At 35.9% G+C, this 19,054-nt stretch overlaps 1 protein-coding gene across 2 annotated transcripts in view; it reads left to right on the top strand.

The window, feature by feature from the left end:
* Positions 1-19,054, top strand: part of EPHA3 (EPH receptor A3) — a 416,154-nt gene that overhangs the window by 312,587 nt on the left and 84,513 nt on the right. The window lies entirely within an intron of this gene.

Here is a 19,054-nt window from a genome sequence, read left to right as displayed (position 1 = left end):
CCCCCAGTTAATGTCAGGGAAGTTGGTAAAAGTCATAAAATAGTAAAACAGACAGATTCTGGTTTTGGGGTAGACGCTCAGGCAGACCAGGGGGGGCGCCCTTGAGCCCCGACTCTCCTTGCCTGTCAGGGCTCTCCCGCATGACCTTGTCATGGGTGGTAACTCCCATGCTGGCTCCCGGCATCTCCCCCTTTTTTATTTCTTAAGTCAGCCAGATGTAATTCAGTCACAGAAAAAGAATTTCCATCTTTAAGATTGCTCATAGAAATAAATAAAATGATATGTGAGTCTAATATATAAAATGATCAGTAGTTGATCTTTACATGGGCTATGTGTACATATGTATACATAGTTATGATAAGAGATATATCATATATTAAATTTGCATGAGAGTTTTTGTGTTGGATTTTTAAAACTAGTATGTTCAGTTTTTAAATTTCATCAGTTTCGTTCCTTTAAATATCAACTATGTGTAGATAATTTTCTCACTGGTATTAGATCTGATGATTCATATAATTTAAAGAATTCATGTTCAAGTGTGGCGATTCCTTAAAAAACTGGAAATAGAACTGCCATATGATCCAGCAATCCCACTGCTGGGCATACACTCCGAGGAAACCAGAATTGAAAGAGACACGTGTACCCCAATGTTCATCACAGCACTGTTTATAATAGCCAGGACATGGAAGCAACCTAGATGTCCATCAGCAGACGAATGGATAAGAAAGCTGTGGTACATATACACAATGGAATATTACTCAGCCATTAAAAAGAATACATTTGAATCAGTTCTAATGAGGTAGATGAAACTAGAGGCTATTATACAGAGTGAAGTAAGCCAGAAAGAAAAACACGAATACAGTATACTAATGCATATAGAGGAACCAGAGACCAAATTGCCAACATCAGCTGGATCACTGAAAAAGCAAGAGTTCCAGAAAAACATCTATTTCTGCTTTATTGACTATGCCAAAGCCTTTGACTGTGTGGATCACAAGAAACTGTGGAAAATTCTGAGAGATGGGAATACCAGACCACCTGACCTGCCTCTTGAGAAACTTGTATGCAGGTCAGGAAGCAACAGTTAGAACTGGACATGGAACAACAGACTGGTTCCAAACAGGAAAAGGAGTACGTCAAGGCTGTATATTGTCACCCTGCTTATTTAACTTGTATGCAGAGTACATCATGAAAAACGCTGGGCTGGAAGAAACACAAGCTGGAATCAAGATTGCCAGGATAAATATCAATAACCTCAGATATGCAGATGATACCACCCTTATGGCAGAAAGTGAAGAGGAACTAAAAAGCCTTTTGATGAAGGTGAAAGAGATGAGTGAAAAAGTTGGCTTAAAGCTCAACATTCAGAAAACCATGAAGATCATGGCATCCGGTCCCATCACTTCATGGGCAATAGATGAGGAAACAGTGGCAGACTCTATTTTTGGGGGCTCCAAAATCACTGCAGATGGTGATTGCAGCCATGAAATTAAAAGACGCTTACTCCTTGGAAGAAAAGTTATGACCAACCTAGATAGCATATTGAAAAGCAGAGACATTACCTTGCCAACAAAGGTCCGTCTAGTCAAGGCTATGGTTTTCCCAGTGGTCATGTATGGATATGAGAGTTGGACTGTGAAGAAGGCTGAGCACCGAAGAATTGATGCTTTTGAATTGTGGTGTTGGAGAAGACTCACTGCAAGGAGACCCAACCAGTCCATTTTGAAGGAGATCAGCCCTGGGATTTCTTTGGAAGGAATGATGCTAAAGCTGAAACTCCAGTACTTTGGCCACCTCATGAGAAGAGTTGACTCATTGGAAAAGACCCTGATGCTGGGAGGGATTGGGGGCAGGAGGAGAAGGGGACGACAGAGGATGAGATGGCTGGATGGCATCACTGACTCGATGGACGTGAGTCTGAGTGAACTCCGGGAGTTGGTGATGGACAGGGAGGCCTGGCCATGCTGCGATTTATGGAGTTGCAGAGTCGGACATGACTGAGCAACTGAACTGACTGAATGCATATATATGGAATTTAGAAAGATGGTAACAATAACCCTATATGTGAGACAGCAAAAGAGACACAGATGTATAGAACAGTCTTTTGGGCTCTGTGGGAGAGGGCAAGGGTGGGATGATTTGGGAGAATGGCATTGAAACACGTATATTATCATATGTGAAACGAATCGTCAGTCCAGGATCAATGCATGAAACAGGGTGCTCAGGGCTGGTGCACTGGGATGACCCAGAGGGATGGGATGGGCGGGGGTGGGGGGTGGGACAGGGGTTCAGGATGGGGAATACATGTACACCTGTGGCTGATTCATGTCAATGTATGGCAAAACCACTACAATATTGTAGAGTAATTAGCCTCCAATTAACATAAGTTTATATTAAAAAAAAGAATTCATGTTCAAATTTAATAAAATATTTTTTTATAATTTTACATTCATAGTTAATAATATAAGCATAGTCTCTTCTATATTGCATATTTTCTACCTATATTGGTATTAAAAGGTGTTGATTTAAGATTTTAAAGTTACCAAAAAAGTTGACATTGAATATTTAGATGCCAAGTTTTGCAACAGCCACTCTTGGGATAGTTTGTCATTGATGTGATTTGTCATTTCCTTAAATGAACATTTCTAGTTAGCAACATGTAGTCCATAGAGCCTTTTAATTTGTCTTCAAAAATTGACTTTGTCATATGTTATTTTGTTAAATTATAAATGTTAACTGAATAAATTCTTTGGTTGCATGTTTCCTTTCTACAGTCACTTGACTGCTTCTTGTAAAACCCTGCTGACTTTCCATGGAATGTGTTGGAAATTTTTTCTCACAAGTTTCCTCCTATGTTTGTCTTTCCTGTAGTTACTTCCCTTATTATAAGCTTAATTGCTACAAGTCTTGTAATAAGGACATGTTCATCTGTTCAAAACTTGTTTTACTTGGGTTGATTTTTTTTCTTATCTGATTTCATGATACACCATTTCACAAGAAAGCTAGTGGTAATTTACCCAAAGTACTTCTTAACCTATTGCTGTACATTTTTAAAAATATAGGAATGAAGAGAACACAGACATTATATTGATAATTGCAATTGTCTAAGGATTGAATGCTTTATATAAACACAAATGCTAATGGAATATTCATTCCAAGTGTACCTACTTGTAAATTCTATACGTTGTTTAGAACCCAGCGTCTGGTCTTAGAGGATTCTTATTTCAGGATCCTCTTTCAGAGAACTAAACCAGGCCATTAGAACCTAAAGTCAGTTTGACAGTCAGTTATTCCTAAGGTTAACAAAGAGTAAAAGTACCATACTTTAGCCATTCAGGAACGCAAGATGTGTACATAAATCCATAAACACATATATGAAAACCAACTGTGAGTCATCCTAGAATGTAACAAGGGTAGGAAAACTCAGTTGCGTTTGGAGAATGGACTGCCAGATTTCTCAACCTCAAATTTACTTTGCCTCTAGCATTTTTCCCTCATATTTTTCTAGCTAGGTGTGTTTTGAAGTAAATTTAACTTGAAAAGCATGTTTCTAAAGCTAAACCACAGACTGTGCAATGTGAATAATAATGATCCTTGGCTTATTGTTTTTCAATTCCAGAAGAAACCGACAGACTAGGCCAGTTATCCTGTCTGTATAATACTTGATATAAGTTTTTTTTTTTTCAACAAACAAGTCTAAAAATTTGATAAAATAAATGGAACACAGTAAAACTTCAAAATCATTCAAAGCCATACAATTAATTTAAGCACCTCTCTATTCAACAACAACATATACTACTTTATATTTCTGGTTATTCTTTTTTTATATAACTTTATTGAAATATATTTTACAACTCATGAAATCCACTCACTTCAAGTATACAGTTCAGTAATTTGTAATAATTTTACTGACTGATGCAACTATCACCATAAATCCATTTTAGAATATTTTTATTCCCTCCAATAAATAATGATGATGAACTCATCTCTGCATTTTTAACTCAGTTTTTAAATATAATTCTAATCAACAAAAAATGACCTAAGTCCAGTTTACAAGCTTGAGAATAAGTGTTTAGAATGTTTCCACACCTTAGTTAAAATGAAATTTCTCTCCCATAAAATCGGGACTTTAAGCAGCATTGTCTGACAACTCTAGTGCATGAGCTAATTTTTTGTCAGCTATTGGGAATTAGAAATGCAGAAACCTAAATATAAACGTTGAAATATAAGCCAGAATCTTAAGTGAAATAAGTATATTTGTATCTGCATATTTTTTTTTTGCTTTTCTTATGCAATCCAAAAATGGAACAACTTAAGGCTATTTTTTTCTAATGTGCTAAAGTTTTTATGGTGCATGTAACAATTAATCTGCTCCAGCTCTCAGAGTTCTAAGGTCAATTATGTGAAGTTTGCGTAATTGCAAAGGTATGTATTGATGCATTTTCCATATTTGGATGAACTTGAGAATTAGCATTACTCCGAAATTCATGGCTAGCTAAAAAGGTATTTGACAAAAATTCTTTAAATAAATTAATCGTATGCCTGGAACCAAAGAGGTCAGACCACAGGCATCGTGGAAATTAAATAGCAGGTAGCCTGCCTCTAGGGAATTTCCTCTTTGTTTTCTGCTTACAGTTTTAAAAATTTCTGTGAGAAATGAAATATTATTTAGTACAACTAACTGTTTGCATTTCTTAAGTGATATGGAACAAGAAGGAGGGAATTTTGGGGGGACAAAAAGAGATTGGGGAGTGTCTTAGTGAATGCAAGCATGGACAATGACAATTTTACAGCCAAAATGGAAATTTTGCAGGCATGATTGCTTTTGGAGACTCTGTAAGTCTCTGTTGATGTGCATTTTGCTTATATGAAAATGCAAAAATACTCAAATTGGCATATTCCCTACCTGCATCTTACAGACAGCTAGAATAGAAAAAATCAATAAACATAGCTTCTTTTATTAATTTGTTAAATTTTAATTGGTCATGGGTTTGGAATGGTGCAGTAGTGAAAAACTGTGAAATTGTCAAGTGTATTTAGACTTTTTCTATTGCTTCAAAATTTTTAGGTGATTTCTTTTGAATTAATAAAGACTTTTGTGTTCCTATCTATATTATATATAAATTCCTAGCATAAAGGTAACATGGAAATAGGGCTACTCAGAAAGATGATTTTACTGTCATCAAAATACTTTACATTCTAAATAATGACCCATCAAAAGGTTATCTTCTGGGATGCTCCCTGTCCCCATTTTTTCAAGTCAGTGAATGTTTCTATATGCTAGTAAACTGGAGAGCTCTGAGCTAATTCGAAAATGAAATGTTTGATCAAATTTTGCAGATTTCCTGTTATGGGAGGTTTGGGCATTTAGTTTCCTAAGGGAAGGGTTCAGTGGAACCCCCTCCCTGCATCTGTTAGTCTGTGTTGCACTCAGGGTAGGCTTGCTAGGCATACATAAGCCATATGGGCCGGGCCTGCACATGCCATATGCTAAGCAGAATTTATCAATTTTTTTTTCTCCTTTCATACACAAGATCAACACTATTTAGATGCAACATATACTTCTATGGTGTACATTTACGGGGGGATAATGCCCTATAAAAATTCATGATTCCTACAACAATGAAGAGTAAAGTAATGGTTGCTCATCGCCATTCCTTCAGGAGTAAATCCATTTCTCACTCAACCAAGAATATATACAAGTGAGAGTGAGTTTATTATAAGACTGCACTTGATTTTACACAAATGCATGCACACATTAGCCTGTGTGTATGTAATATGTGTTTGAATATGTAATACATATTAATATGTAATATTACATATGTAATATTACATATATAATATGTAATAGGAATATGTGTTTCAAATTTCAGTACCTCAGTTAGTTAGCTCTTTATTACTAATAGCTAATATCTCAGCTAATCCTATTACAAGAGGGTTTATATGTGATGCCTTGAAGAATTCTGGACTGACACAACTGTGGTAACATTTTTTTCATCTTCTTTTCTTTTCTTACTTGTAAAAATGAAAGGATCAAGCAAAGAATAAACAAAAGTATTTACCTTGGGCATCAATGATACCAACTAGGAATAGGTTCAAACAAGGATGTCAGCTTATGATTTAGTATCTAGTATTTAACTAACAATGTGATGTGACTAAAATCATGGGTTTAATGAACAGATCAACAGGTATTCAACAGATTGAAAGCCTATAATTGCAGAAGTATCTCTTAAATAGCATAATAGATTAAAAATGTGTTTTATCAAAATGTCTATAGGTAGGTTTTAAACCTGAATGTTCATTAAACATCAAAGAGAGTGCATCATGGCAAAGTCTGGATTTGAATAAACCAATAAAAAATGATGACTATAAGACTGTGTGTGCACCAGTCATTTCCTTAAATACCTCACTACCTATCTATAAAGAAAAATGCCTTTTACCAGTTTGAAAAAAATTCTAGATGATATTCCACTACTGTGGTTAATTAGAATGATGTTGTTCTTGTTGTTCAGTTGCTCAGTCATGTCCAGCTCTTTGCGACTACATGTACTGAAGCACGCCAGGCTTCCTACACTATCTCCCAGATTTTGCTCAAACTCATGCCCATTGAGTTGATGATGCCATTCAACCATATCATCCTCTGTCATCCCCTTCTACCCATGCCCTCAATCTTTCCCAGCATCAGGTCTTTTCAAATAACTTGGCTCTTCTCATCAGGTGGCCATAGTATTAGAGCTTCAGCATCAGTCTTCCAATGAATATTCAGGGTTGATTTCCTTTAGGATAGACTCGTTTGATCACCTCACTGTCCAAGGGACTCTCAAGAGTCTTCTCTAACACCACAGTTCTAAAGCGTCAATTCTTCAGTACTCATCTTTCTTTATGGTCCAGCTCTCACATCCATACATGACTACTGGAAAAACCATAGCTTTCACTATAGGACTTTTGTCAGCAAAGTAGTATCTGTGCTGTTTAATATGTTGTCTAGGTTTGTCATAGCTTTTCTTCCAAGGAGCAAGCGTCTTTTAATTTCATGGCTACTGTCACTGTCTGCAATGATTTTGGAGCCCAGAAAATAAAGTCTGTCATCATTTCCACTTGTTCCCCTTCTATTTGCCATGAAGCGATGGGACCAGAAGGCATGATCTTCATTTTTTGAATGTTGAATTTTAAGCCAGAGTTTTCTCTCTCCTCTTTCACTTTCATCAAGAGGCTCTTTAGTTCCTCTTTGCTTTCTTCCATAAGGGTGGTGTCATCTGTGTATCTGATGTTATTGATATTTCTCCTGGCAATCTTGATTCCAGCTTGTGCTTCAGCCAGGCTGGCATTTCGTATGATGTACTCTGCATATAACTTAAATGAGCAGGGTGAAAATATGCAGCTTTGACGTACTCCTTTCCCAATTTTGAAGCAGTCCGTTGTTCCATGTGTGGTTCTAACTGTTGCTTCTTGATCTGCATACAGGCTTGATATGTTGTTTTTTTTTTTTTTTTTAACTTATAGGCAGGTAATGCCTATAAACTTAGGAGGCAGGTAATGTGGTATTTCCATTTCTTGAAGATCCACAGTTTGTTGTGATCCACAGAAATGCTATAGAGTAGTTAATAAAACTGATTTTTTCTGGAATGCTGTTACATTTTCTATGATCCAATGGATGTTGACAGCTTGATCTCTGGTTCCTCTGCCTTTTCTAAATCCAGCTTGTACCTCTAGAAGTTCTCTGTTCATGTACTGTTGAAATCTAGTTGGAGAATTTTGAGCAATACCTTGCTAGCCTGTGAAATGAGTGTAACTGTGCAACAGTTTGAACATTCTTTGGTATTGCTTTCCTTGGGATTGGAATGAAAACTGACCTTTTCGAGTCCTGTGGCCACTGTTGATTTTTCCAAATTTGCTGGTATATCAAGTGCAGTACTTTCACAGCATCTTGTTTTAGGATTTCAAATAGTTCAACTGGAATTCCATCATGTCCCCTAACTTTGTTTGTAGTGATTCTTCCTAAGGCCCACTTGACTCCACACTCTGGATTTCTAGGTCTAGATGAGTGAACACAGCATCATGGTTTTCTGGGCCATGAAGAACTATTTTGAATAGTTCTTCTATGTCTTCTCGTTACCTCTTCTTAATATCTTCTGCTTCTGTTAAGTCCACACCATTTCTGTCCTTTCCTGGGCCCATCTTTGCATGAAATGTTCCCTTAGTATCTCTAATTTTCTTGAAGAGATCTCTGGTCTTTCCCACTCTATTGTTTTCCTCTATTTCTTTGCAGTGATCACTTAGGAAGGTTTTCTTATCTTTCCTTGCCATTCTTTGGAACTCTGCATTCACATGGGTATATCTTTCCTTTTTTCCTTTGCCTTTTGCTTCTCTTCTTTTTCTGCTATTTGTAAGGCCTTCTCAGACAACCATTTTGATTTTTTGCATGTCTTTTTCTTGGGGATGGTTTTGATTACCGCCTCCTGTACAGTGTTATAAATCTCCATCCATAGTTCTTCAGGCACTCTGTCTATCATATCTAATCCCTTGAATCAGTTTGCCACTTCTACTGTATAATTGTAAAGGATTTGATTTAGGTCATACCTGAATGATCTAGTGGTTTTCCCTCCTTTCTTCAATTTAAGTCTGAATTTTGCAATAAGGAGTTCTTGATCTGAGCTACAGTCAGCTCTTGGTCTGTTTTTGTTGACTGTATAGAGCTTCTTTATCTTCAGTGGCAATATAATATGATCAATCTGAATATAATCAATCTGATTTCAGTGTTGACCATCTGATAATGTCCATGTGTGGAGACATGTCTTGTGTTATTGGGAGAGGATATTTGCTATGACCAGTATATTCTCTTTGCAAAACTCTGTTGCCTTTGCTTTCCTTCATTTTGTACTCCAACATCAAAGTTGCCTGTTTCTCCAGGTATCTCTTGACTTCCTACTTTTCATTTCAGTTCCCCTGATGAAAAGGGCATTTTTTTTTTTTTTGGTTAGTCCTGGAAGGTATTGTAAGTCTTCATAGAGCCATTCAACTTCAGGATCTTTGGCATTAGTGGCTGGGGCATATACTTGAACTTTTTATTATTATTCAGGTATGGTGAGGCCAACAGATTAATAAAATAATTGCTATTGAAAATGTAGTTTGCTCTTTACAACTCCCAGGAGAAGGGGACATATGACATCATGGAGGATCACACCAGAATTGGTCAGGAAGTAGAAGCAACAAGGAAAATGCAGGAGAAAGAGCCTTTTTTGTGGTATTTAAAGAAAGGTAAGGCTAGGCAAGATAAGACAAGTATACTAAAGACTGGCTAGTTTGAGTAATTTCAGTAGTAGTCTCTGAGGTATAAGGACCTCCTCTAGTTGTCTGGTACCCGGTCTTAGGATGACTGGGGCAGAGGAACAGTGCCTGCTAGAGCCTAAGAACCAGATACAGAAGACACTAGATTAATTAGTTTGCAGTATGAGAGGCAAACTCTTGGGCCAGTCTTTGCTGTTTCTAGAACTGGCTAACCCTACGAGAGGCAGCCTAAACTCAGTCAGCATGCTCATGCAGGAGCATCAAAAATACAGAAAAGGAGAAAAATATAGTTAACAATATGACATACTAAGATTTAATTATACAAATCATATATTGTACTTCTTTTTAAATAGAGGTAACCTTTATATATAGTAAATTGTATTAATTGTTAAGTAAAATGAAATGACGTCTAACAAACACACCTATCCCTGTGAAAATATAGAATGTTTTTATAATGTCTCTTTCCTTTTATAATTAGAGTTTGTGAATAAAAGTTGAATGTACTTAAAAACAGTATATATTTTTCTAGTTTTTAAATACATAGCATATTTTAAATTTTTTCCTCCTTTCTATTCTGCTTGAACACATGAAACAAGCAAGTCAAGATACAAGACTGTAGACATCAGATTAGCTCTCTTGCCACTTTCTGTAAAACGGAAGCTGGGTAAATGGCAGTCTTCTTTTGCTCTAAGCGTGTGTTAAAGCAAAGTTAAAGTTAAAGTTGTATCTGTCCACTCCTGCTCACAATTAGAAGACAGCAGGCCCTTTGTCAGAAACTCCAGAGATAGTATCACCACAGTCCAGATTTAGTTGCATCTTTCCTATGCTGGGTGTTTCCCTGGTGGCTCAGACAGTAAAGAATCTGCCTGCACTGAGGAGACCTGGGCTCGACACCTAGGTCAAAAAGATTCCCCGGAGAAGGGAATGGCAGGTCACTCCAGTATTCTTGCCTGGAGAATCCCATAGAAAGAGGAGCCTAGCAAGCTGAAGTCCATGGGGTCACAAAGAGTCAGACACGACTGAGCGACCATGCATGCTCACATGTCCTGTGCTGAAATGTAGTAACTCAGTCCCTGAAGGACTCTGACTCAGAACCAGACTTATAACTTCAGCAATCCTTTAAAACAAACACAGCCTCACAGTGTGGTTAGCCCAGTTCTCCTCTGAAATGTTCTCTTCATTCATCTGGGCTTTATCTTGTACCGTCACCATTTTCCCACCACCACATGTCTATTAGCTACATTCAACAGCTGCTCCTATCAAACTTTGGAGTCATCTATACTAAAATAATTTTGTCTTACTAAAAGCTATATAAGATATCTTTGATTTTGCCCAAGAGACCATAATTAGTATTTAAAATTTGATGATTAACTTTGCTCTTGACATTTCTAGTCTATTGTCTTTATTTTGTAGATGCCACTGCATTAAGACAATACACTTACAATCTTACATTGGGTAGTAACTTGGGATATTAAAATCCCATTAACGCAGATTTTCTAAGTAGAATAACTAAAAATTTTATCTAGGGAGAAAGTTGAAAAAATCTGAATTAAGATATTTTGCTACTCCCAAAGCCAAGTTGTATCTTCTGGAAATTTTAAGATATTTAGAAATCTCATGAAGTGAGGAATTTCTCAGACAACTTGCAGCTCTCTGGGAGGGAAGATTCTTCCCTTTAATGTAGATTATTTGTATTATCTCTGGAATGCACTTTTCTAAATTTAGGCTCAGGCCTTAGAAGTGTGAGGTTTGGATTTTCAGAAATGATGTAAAGGATATTGCATATTTAAAAATAATGTATACATAGCTAAAGGTCTATCTGTCATGGAATTTTGAGAGTATTTTACGCTTCTTTTGTAATTGATGAAGAAAAGAATGCTCTAAATGTAATTGAATTTTAGTTGTCTTATATAAAATGACAATCAGACCCTCCACAAGCACCACATTATATGTGTAAAGAAAGAACCTTAGGCTAAACACACACACACATACACACACAAACACACATATATTTAAATAAATAAACCACCTGTCATTCTCATTGCCTTGTACACCAGTGTGTGATGTCCTTGATTAGGGCTCACTGAACTCCGAGACTGCAGACATGTTGACAGTATTTACGGGTCTCCAAAGAACTTTAAGGGAGAAAAATATAGTAGAATATCTCAGCAAATCCAAAGAACATTATTTTGTTTCCAAAATGTACTGATGCTATAAACATATATAATGTCTCTCAGAATCTCAATATTTTATAACAAGTTTGCTTGTATACTGCATTTTTCAAAGACAACCAATTTTAAAAGAAATCTTTATTTGCTCTATTTTTGTTACTTCCTACCTACATGATTTTTTAATTTCAGAATTATGGATAATAAAAGCCATAATAATAGCAATGTATCAATATTAACCTCTTTCATAATGAAAACTATGATTACCCCCATAGATTTTTAAAGTCTTATCACGTATATAAAATAATAGAAAATATTTTCATTAGTCTCTGTCTCCTGTTTCTGGCACAGAACTCCTAAAACTCATAATTTCCTAAGTGGTAAGAGTACTGGGAATATCTTTCGTCCTTTTGTCTTCTACTGTGGTTCCAAACACAGGCCTCTGAAGCCCTTGCAATTTTTTGAGTGATTGGAGTGTGTTGTTCTAATGAGGAGACCCTAGATGGACTCCTGAAAGGCTTCTGGAGGAGGGCTAGTCACCAGAAAGACCAAGCCTTTATTCGACACCTGAAATTTTCAGCCCACCCAATTCCCTTGATAAGGGAGAAGGACTGAAATTGGAGTTAATGATCCATGATGCCTACATGATAGAGTTTCCATAAAAATCCCAATAGTATGGGGTTATTAGGTCTTCCAGGTCAGTGAACACACCCCAACTCATAAAGACAAGCTCCTACACTTAAGACCTTCCCAGACCTTGCCCTATGTCTCTTCACCTGACTGTTCTTCTGTACTCTTTACCATATTAATAAACTGGTAAATATGTTTCCCTGAGTTCTGTGAGTCGCTCTAACAAATTAATTGAACTAGCACAGAGGGTCATGGGAAGCCCCAGTTTGTAGGCAAGTCATACAGAAGTTGTGAGTAACCTGGAAAGCTTCTACTAATAATTGACATCTGAGATGGGGAGCAGTGTTGTGAGGCTCAGCTTTTAACCCATGGAATATAATTCTATCTTCAAGTGGAAGTGTTTGTCACTTAGTTGAGTTCAATTCTTTGCGATCCCATGGACTGGGGTCCACCAGGTTCCTCTGTCCATGGTATTATTCTCCAGGCAAGAATACTGGAGTGGGTAGCCATTCCCTTCTTAAATCAGATTGTAGGAAACCAAATCAGAATTGATTAGTGTGGGGGAACCCAAACATTTGGTGACTAGAAGTGCCAGAGTGTGGTGAGTGTGATAGTAGTGAGAATAAAGGAGAAATACAAGAAGAACTTGATTTTTTAAAACAACATATTGAAGACTGATCCAATTTTATGAAGATATTGAAGGGTATTAAAAGAAGGAGAACATGATGTTAAAAAATAAATGTAAAGATCAATTTTAAAAATCAAAAACAGCATCTTTCAATGAATTCATGCAATAAACATCTATGAAATAAACTGTTCTATTAATATAGTTTTTTTCTCTTTTATTGCTCCATGCTGAAATGGGAATGAGGTTATATATTTTAACTGCATTCTCCACTCTAAAACTACTGTGAGTTATTCAAAACTCAATAATTAAAATTTTAGAGTCTTTTAGACATTTAGAACAGAGAAGCCTAAAATTTTTACGAGAATTTTCCCCTCTATATATTCCATTAACAAAATGTAGGTGGAGAGATCCTCAAAGTTTACTTTTGATGTATACGTTTTAGAATGTTTTTCTCCCAACACTATTGATTCAGTTTAAAATTTTTTTCTCTTTACTATACAAAATAATGGGATAATTTTATAGAAAAAGTATCTCTGTTTAACATACTATAATTTTCATTTTTATTTGAATGTTGTCATTTTAATATTAGGTCAGGAGCTAAATAAGATTATCTTTCAAAGGAACTAGTCACAAAGTATATTGTATATCTTACTGCAAAGCTAACCAAACTGAATAACTAGATTTATACACATTTAATGTGATGCTAGGCACTAAAGACTCTAAGGAACCTATAATATGATGGGAAGACGTGCGGATAACCAAATGATATAATTGCAACACAATGTGATTGGCCAAATAATAAGAGAATTAACAACTATACTATATATCAGAACAGAGAATGATGCTGATTAACTATTGTCTGAGGGACCCAGAAAAAGCTTTATGGGGCAATTAAATTAGCAATGGATTTCTAAAGATGATGAGTAGAAGAGATTTTTCCAATGGAAAAGGGAAGAGAAAGAGTGTTCCAGACAGGGAAGGTATGGCAAGTACAGTTGTAGGCAGATGGCCAAAGGTATTGTCTTCAAAATTCTACTTTGAAAGGAGAACAATAAATGGTAAAGCTGGTACATATTTATCATTACAGTCTAATGAGGAATCTTAAATAATAATGTAATTTATTTCAAATTACATATCCTATAGTACTCCAGAATTTCCCAAATGCGTGATCTTAAAAGTTTCCTGACATCAAATTCTTCAAAATTGAGATTTCTATACCTTTCCATTGAAGCTTATTTTTTAGTTAAGTTTAGGAATACTGCTTTGAAATTATGAGATTTTGAAGGGGGGTTTAATGTTTCATTTGCTTTATGAATGATAGATCATCAAAAATGTATAGAAAATTGAAGGAAGTTCTGTAAATATTGAGATGAAAACACAGAATCCAGTGCACACGAAAAATGGCAAGGGTTTGAGCTGAAGCAGGGCTGGAAAATAACTGAGGAGAGAGAACTAAGTAGAGGAAATTTATCAGCTCTCTGATGCTGAAGCTGACTGGCATGCAGTGTTATTGGTGAGGGGGAATATATGAAGTATAACTGAAATTCAAACTGGTTAGACTGTAAAAATGGTGAGTCCTGGGACCAAAACAGGAAATTCCAGAGAACAACAAGTTGGGAAAATCACGACAGGGGTGGTGAAATGGAAAACATTAAGCTATGAATGATTATGTTCATTCAAACTCAAGAGTGTTTCTGGATTTAATAGAAATGTTCACTTCTGAAAAAACTAAGAAGGAAATGTTCTTAAGTGGGCATTGTAATGAATGGTACAAAAAAATAAGAGAGTAAGGCGTTTAAAGGCATGCCTGATTCAAAGGAAAAATCTTTCAACCATTTACTACATGATATTTTCCCATGGAGATAATTTTTTAAAGCTTTGGCTCACTTAGAAAAACTGAGCCATTTTGTTATTACTTTAACTTGTCCAATCTTTAAACCACAGAGATACCTCAGAGGTTCATTAGAAATTCCCAAACCCAGAAAGAGGAAAGTCCCAATAAAAACAAACGAACCAAACCAGATCCTTTAGGAATTGAATTTTGAAGTTTTGACTTCCTGATTCTAAGGATGGATCATATTTTAGTTGCAGAATAGTAGTAAATGTAGCTTAAAAACACCATCGTTAAAATAATGAAGCCCTTCCACGTCTGTCAGTATATGTGACCTGTGCAAGTGTTGTATGATTAAAAGGCAAATTGTCAATTACACACGCCCCATCTCTAACCAGATCTCTTTACAAAGAATCCTTTCTTAGCCTAATATCTTTGCTTCCCTGTTGTAATTTGTTTTGTTTGTTTGTTTGTTTCTATTATTTCATTAGATGCAGTCAATGGCTCAGGTTAGGCTGGTATTGAAAGAAAATCTTACCAGTCCTCTATAAATAAATAATTAATGTTCAATTATGAACTATTAAGGGTTGCTCATCTCTGTCTGTCTTCTGGACTAGTCATTGATGTGATTCAAGAGATGGCCATCACAGTGTCCAGCAAATAGGAAAGAAAATACTCAGGGAATAATTCAACCCTTGGTTCCCAGAAAGGTATGTCTCCTTAGTACAGAAATTGAAAAGTATTTTGATACTAGCTTTCACAAAAGCTAGTACTGGATAATATGGGGTGATACATCTGTTAATCTTATATCATGACCTGAGAACACTTTAAAAGAATGAATTGAAAGAGCCATGAGCAAATTCATTATGACACCACATGTTAATAAATTTTTCAGTATTCAGAGTGTTCAAAATTTTTCAGTGGTGCAGTGTAACTTCAGAAAAACTTCATAGGAGATGATTAACTGATTTATTGGTCTTTTCTTTCCTCCCGACCTTCACTATTTTTCTCTTTATTTGTATTCTTTTAAGAAATATTTTAGTTAAAAATAAATTTTTGTTTTGAAAAATAAAAATAAATTTTTCATAAAAATAAATTTAACCAAGTATATCATATCTCCTTTCTTTATTTTCCAAAGAGCACATATATCCAATTATACCAAGAAAAGCAAAAACAAAGGATCAAAAATTTGCTCCCTCCTCAAACACAACACAAATGTATGTTACAACCAAGACAGTATTTTAAAAAGTCATTGCCTTACTGGAAATTTTTACCTTCCTAGTGTCTTAATTTTTCTTCTTATCAATTTCTTCACTTTTTTTCCCCTAAAAAATTATTCATTTACTACACTGTGTAAATTCCTGGACCTGTTTCATAGCAGCCTACTTTGTCATCAACTTCTTCCTATTAGTAAGAGAATCCTTGTAATTATATATCATTTAAGATATATAAGCAAGTCAGCAGAATAAACCTGTTAACCTTGGGCTGTTGTGGGGTTCATCAGCAATTCCTGTTTTAGTTTATATACCAGCACTTTGCTAGGGAAAAACCTATGCCTCCTCCTCCTCCTGGGTAATTTTCACTCTCCTCCCAAGCATTTCTCTAATCTTAGGACTTTTTTTCATCCAACTATTATCCACCATTCTTTCAAATCACAAGTTAAGAAAAAAAAAAAAAAAGAAATGAGAAAAAGTCAAATGTATGATGTACATTGCAGTGTGTGCGTGTTCAGTTGCTTGGTCTTATTCAACTCTCTGCAACTCCATGGACTGTAGCCAGCAGGCTCCTCTTTCTATGGGATATTCCAGGCAAGAATACTGGAATGGGTTGCCATTTCCTACTCCAGGTGATCTTCCCAACCCAGGGATTGAACCTGCGTCTCCTAAAGTGGCAGGCAAGTTCTTTACCACTGAGCCACCTGGGAGTACTATGGTTCTTTTATATAGAAAAATAAGAATTTCTATGAATTGCTACCCTTATGACAGAAAGTGAAGAAGAACTAAAGAGACTCTTGATGAAAGTGAAAGAAGAGAGTGAAAAAGTTGGCTTAAAGCTCAACATTCAGAAAACTAAGATCATGGCATCCAATCCCATCACTTCATGGCAAATAGCTGGAGAAACAGTGGAAACAGTGGCACACTTTATTTTTCGGGGCTCCAAAATCACTGCAGATGGTGATTGCAGCCATGAAATTAAAAGACACTTACTCCTTGGAAGGAAAGTTATGAACAAGCCAGATAGCATATTCAAAAGCAGAGACATTACTTTGCCAACAAAGGTCCATCTAGTCAAGGCTATGGTTTTTCCAGTGGTCATGTATGGATGTGAGAGCTGGACTACAAAGAAAGCTTAGCACCGAAGAATTGATGCTTTTGAACTGTGGTGTTGGAGAAGGGTCTTGAGAGTCCCTTGGACTACAAGGAGATCCAACCAGTCCATCCTAAAGGAGATCAGTCCTGGGTGTTCATTGGAAGGACTGATGTTGAAGCTGAAACTCCAATCCTTTGGCCACCTTATGCGAAGAGCTGACTTATTTGAAAAGATCCTGATGCTGGAAAAGATTGAAGGCAGGAAGAGAAGGGGATGACAGAGAATGAGATGGTTGGATGGCATCACCGACTCAATGGACATGAGTTTGGGTAAACTCTGAGAGTTGGTGATGGACAGGGAGGCCTGGTTTGCTGCGGTTCATGGGGTCGCAAAGAGTCCGACACAACTGAGTGACTGAACTGAACTGATGAATTTGGAAAATTACTTTGAACAAATCATTCTTCCATACCTGAAAACTAACAAAAAAAATGTAATCCATATTACTGTTTCTCATTAATATTACAAATTGTATTACAACACATGAGCAAGTATGGGTAAATTATACTTTAAGATGTGAATTAAAAAAAAAGTGTTCTAGGAAACCATTTAGAAAGCATGGATACAGCGGAGTGCTCATGGAATTTGTCTCTTCCTACAGTATATTTTATTATGTCTTAAAATTATTTATTAGGGGATAGAAAAACAGATTTTGTTAATTATTGATTAATATTAAAATATTGATGAGCATTACCTATGCATAATGGGATTTCAGCTGGTGCACTGTACTGGAACTCCTGAAACGCAGCCAACACAAGGGCGTGTATTAAAAGAGCAGAACAAATGACTTAACAGGGGCCTAAAAGCAGCAATCAGAAAGGGTTCATTTAACTTAGAGATGGCACAAGCTTCGAGCAATTGCTTCTACTTAAGTAAGTGTGGAATTACAAAAGGCTATTTATTACAATCCAGCAGGGCCCTGCAGCTTGCTCAAAGACCTTTGAAGAATTTCAACAGTTATAAAGTCTTGCACAGTGCAGAAGCAGTAAAACTTAGGCAGGTCCCCAAAAGAGCCTGGAAAGCATTCACTAAAAAGTTTATGTGATACTCTTCACAATTGTTCTTAGAAACAAATTATTTTTCTTCTTTTTTAAGGAGAGATGCTATACTTGGTAATTTTCAAAACTTCTTTGAAAATATATTTTAACTGTTAAGGAAAATAAACCAGTTTCGAGCGATATGAAATTAAATAGGGAGGGTCTCCATGGGTTTAATAGGATAGTGTTCCAACATTCTGCTTCTTTGAAATGCTCTGTAAGCATGCATTAGAAGTCATTCTATTAATGGATTTACTTCAGGAGGAAACTTGTTGAAATTTCTCCATTTTTTTTGTACAAAAAAAAGCAAAATTTTTAGCAACAATATTGGGACTGAAATTATTCTAGTAACAACAAAATAATAAATTGTTTTTTCTAAATATCAGAGTAAATAAAAAGAAATTAATTGTTGAAAATTTAACATACCTGCTATTTATTTCTAACTCAGTGACATGATTATAAATTTTGAATAAGTTTATAAAATTTCAACTAAATATGTGTAAAATAATTTATCATTAACATAAAATCAATTTCAGAGCAGCAAACTGCCTCAGTGTTAGGGTTGGGGATATTGTGAGGCAAGTTTGAAAAATAAAATAATATTGAATAGACAAAAGGCAAACATAAAAGGTAAGTTATATCAGTTACATGAAAGTATGCGTGTGTGCATGCCTGCTCAGTTGCTTCAGAAGTGAATGACTTTTTGCAACTCTATGGACTGTAGCCCACCATAGAGTTCTGTCCATGGGAATCTCTACCAAGAATACTGGAGTAGGTTGCCATGCCCTTCTCCAGGGGATCTTCCTGACCCACGGATCCAACCCACATCTCCTGTATTGCAGGCAGTTTCTCTACCAACTGAGCCACCGGGGAAGGCCACATGAAAGTATATTAATTGTTAATGGGTGCGAAATGTGATAAAAGAAATGATTTTACTTTTCCATCATAAAAGCAACACTTACATTTTACTTTGGAAAAAAATTAAGTGATCATCCCCTGGCCATTAAAATAATGAGACTTTAATTACAAAAATTCATAAGACATTACATATAGTAGAAATAAGAAGACAGAAAATTTGCTGTAATAAATGCTTTAAGTTTACACT

The sequence above is a fragment of the Bos grunniens genome, chromosome 1 (assembly GCF_055505025.1).
Source record: "Bos grunniens cultivar Pamir isolate PY7600 chromosome 1, Bosgru_T2T1.0, whole genome shotgun sequence".
Taxonomy (NCBI): domain Eukaryota; kingdom Metazoa; phylum Chordata; class Mammalia; order Artiodactyla; family Bovidae; genus Bos; species Bos grunniens.
Note: the sequence above shows the minus strand (reverse complement) of the source record. Positions and strands in the feature narration are given on the sequence as shown.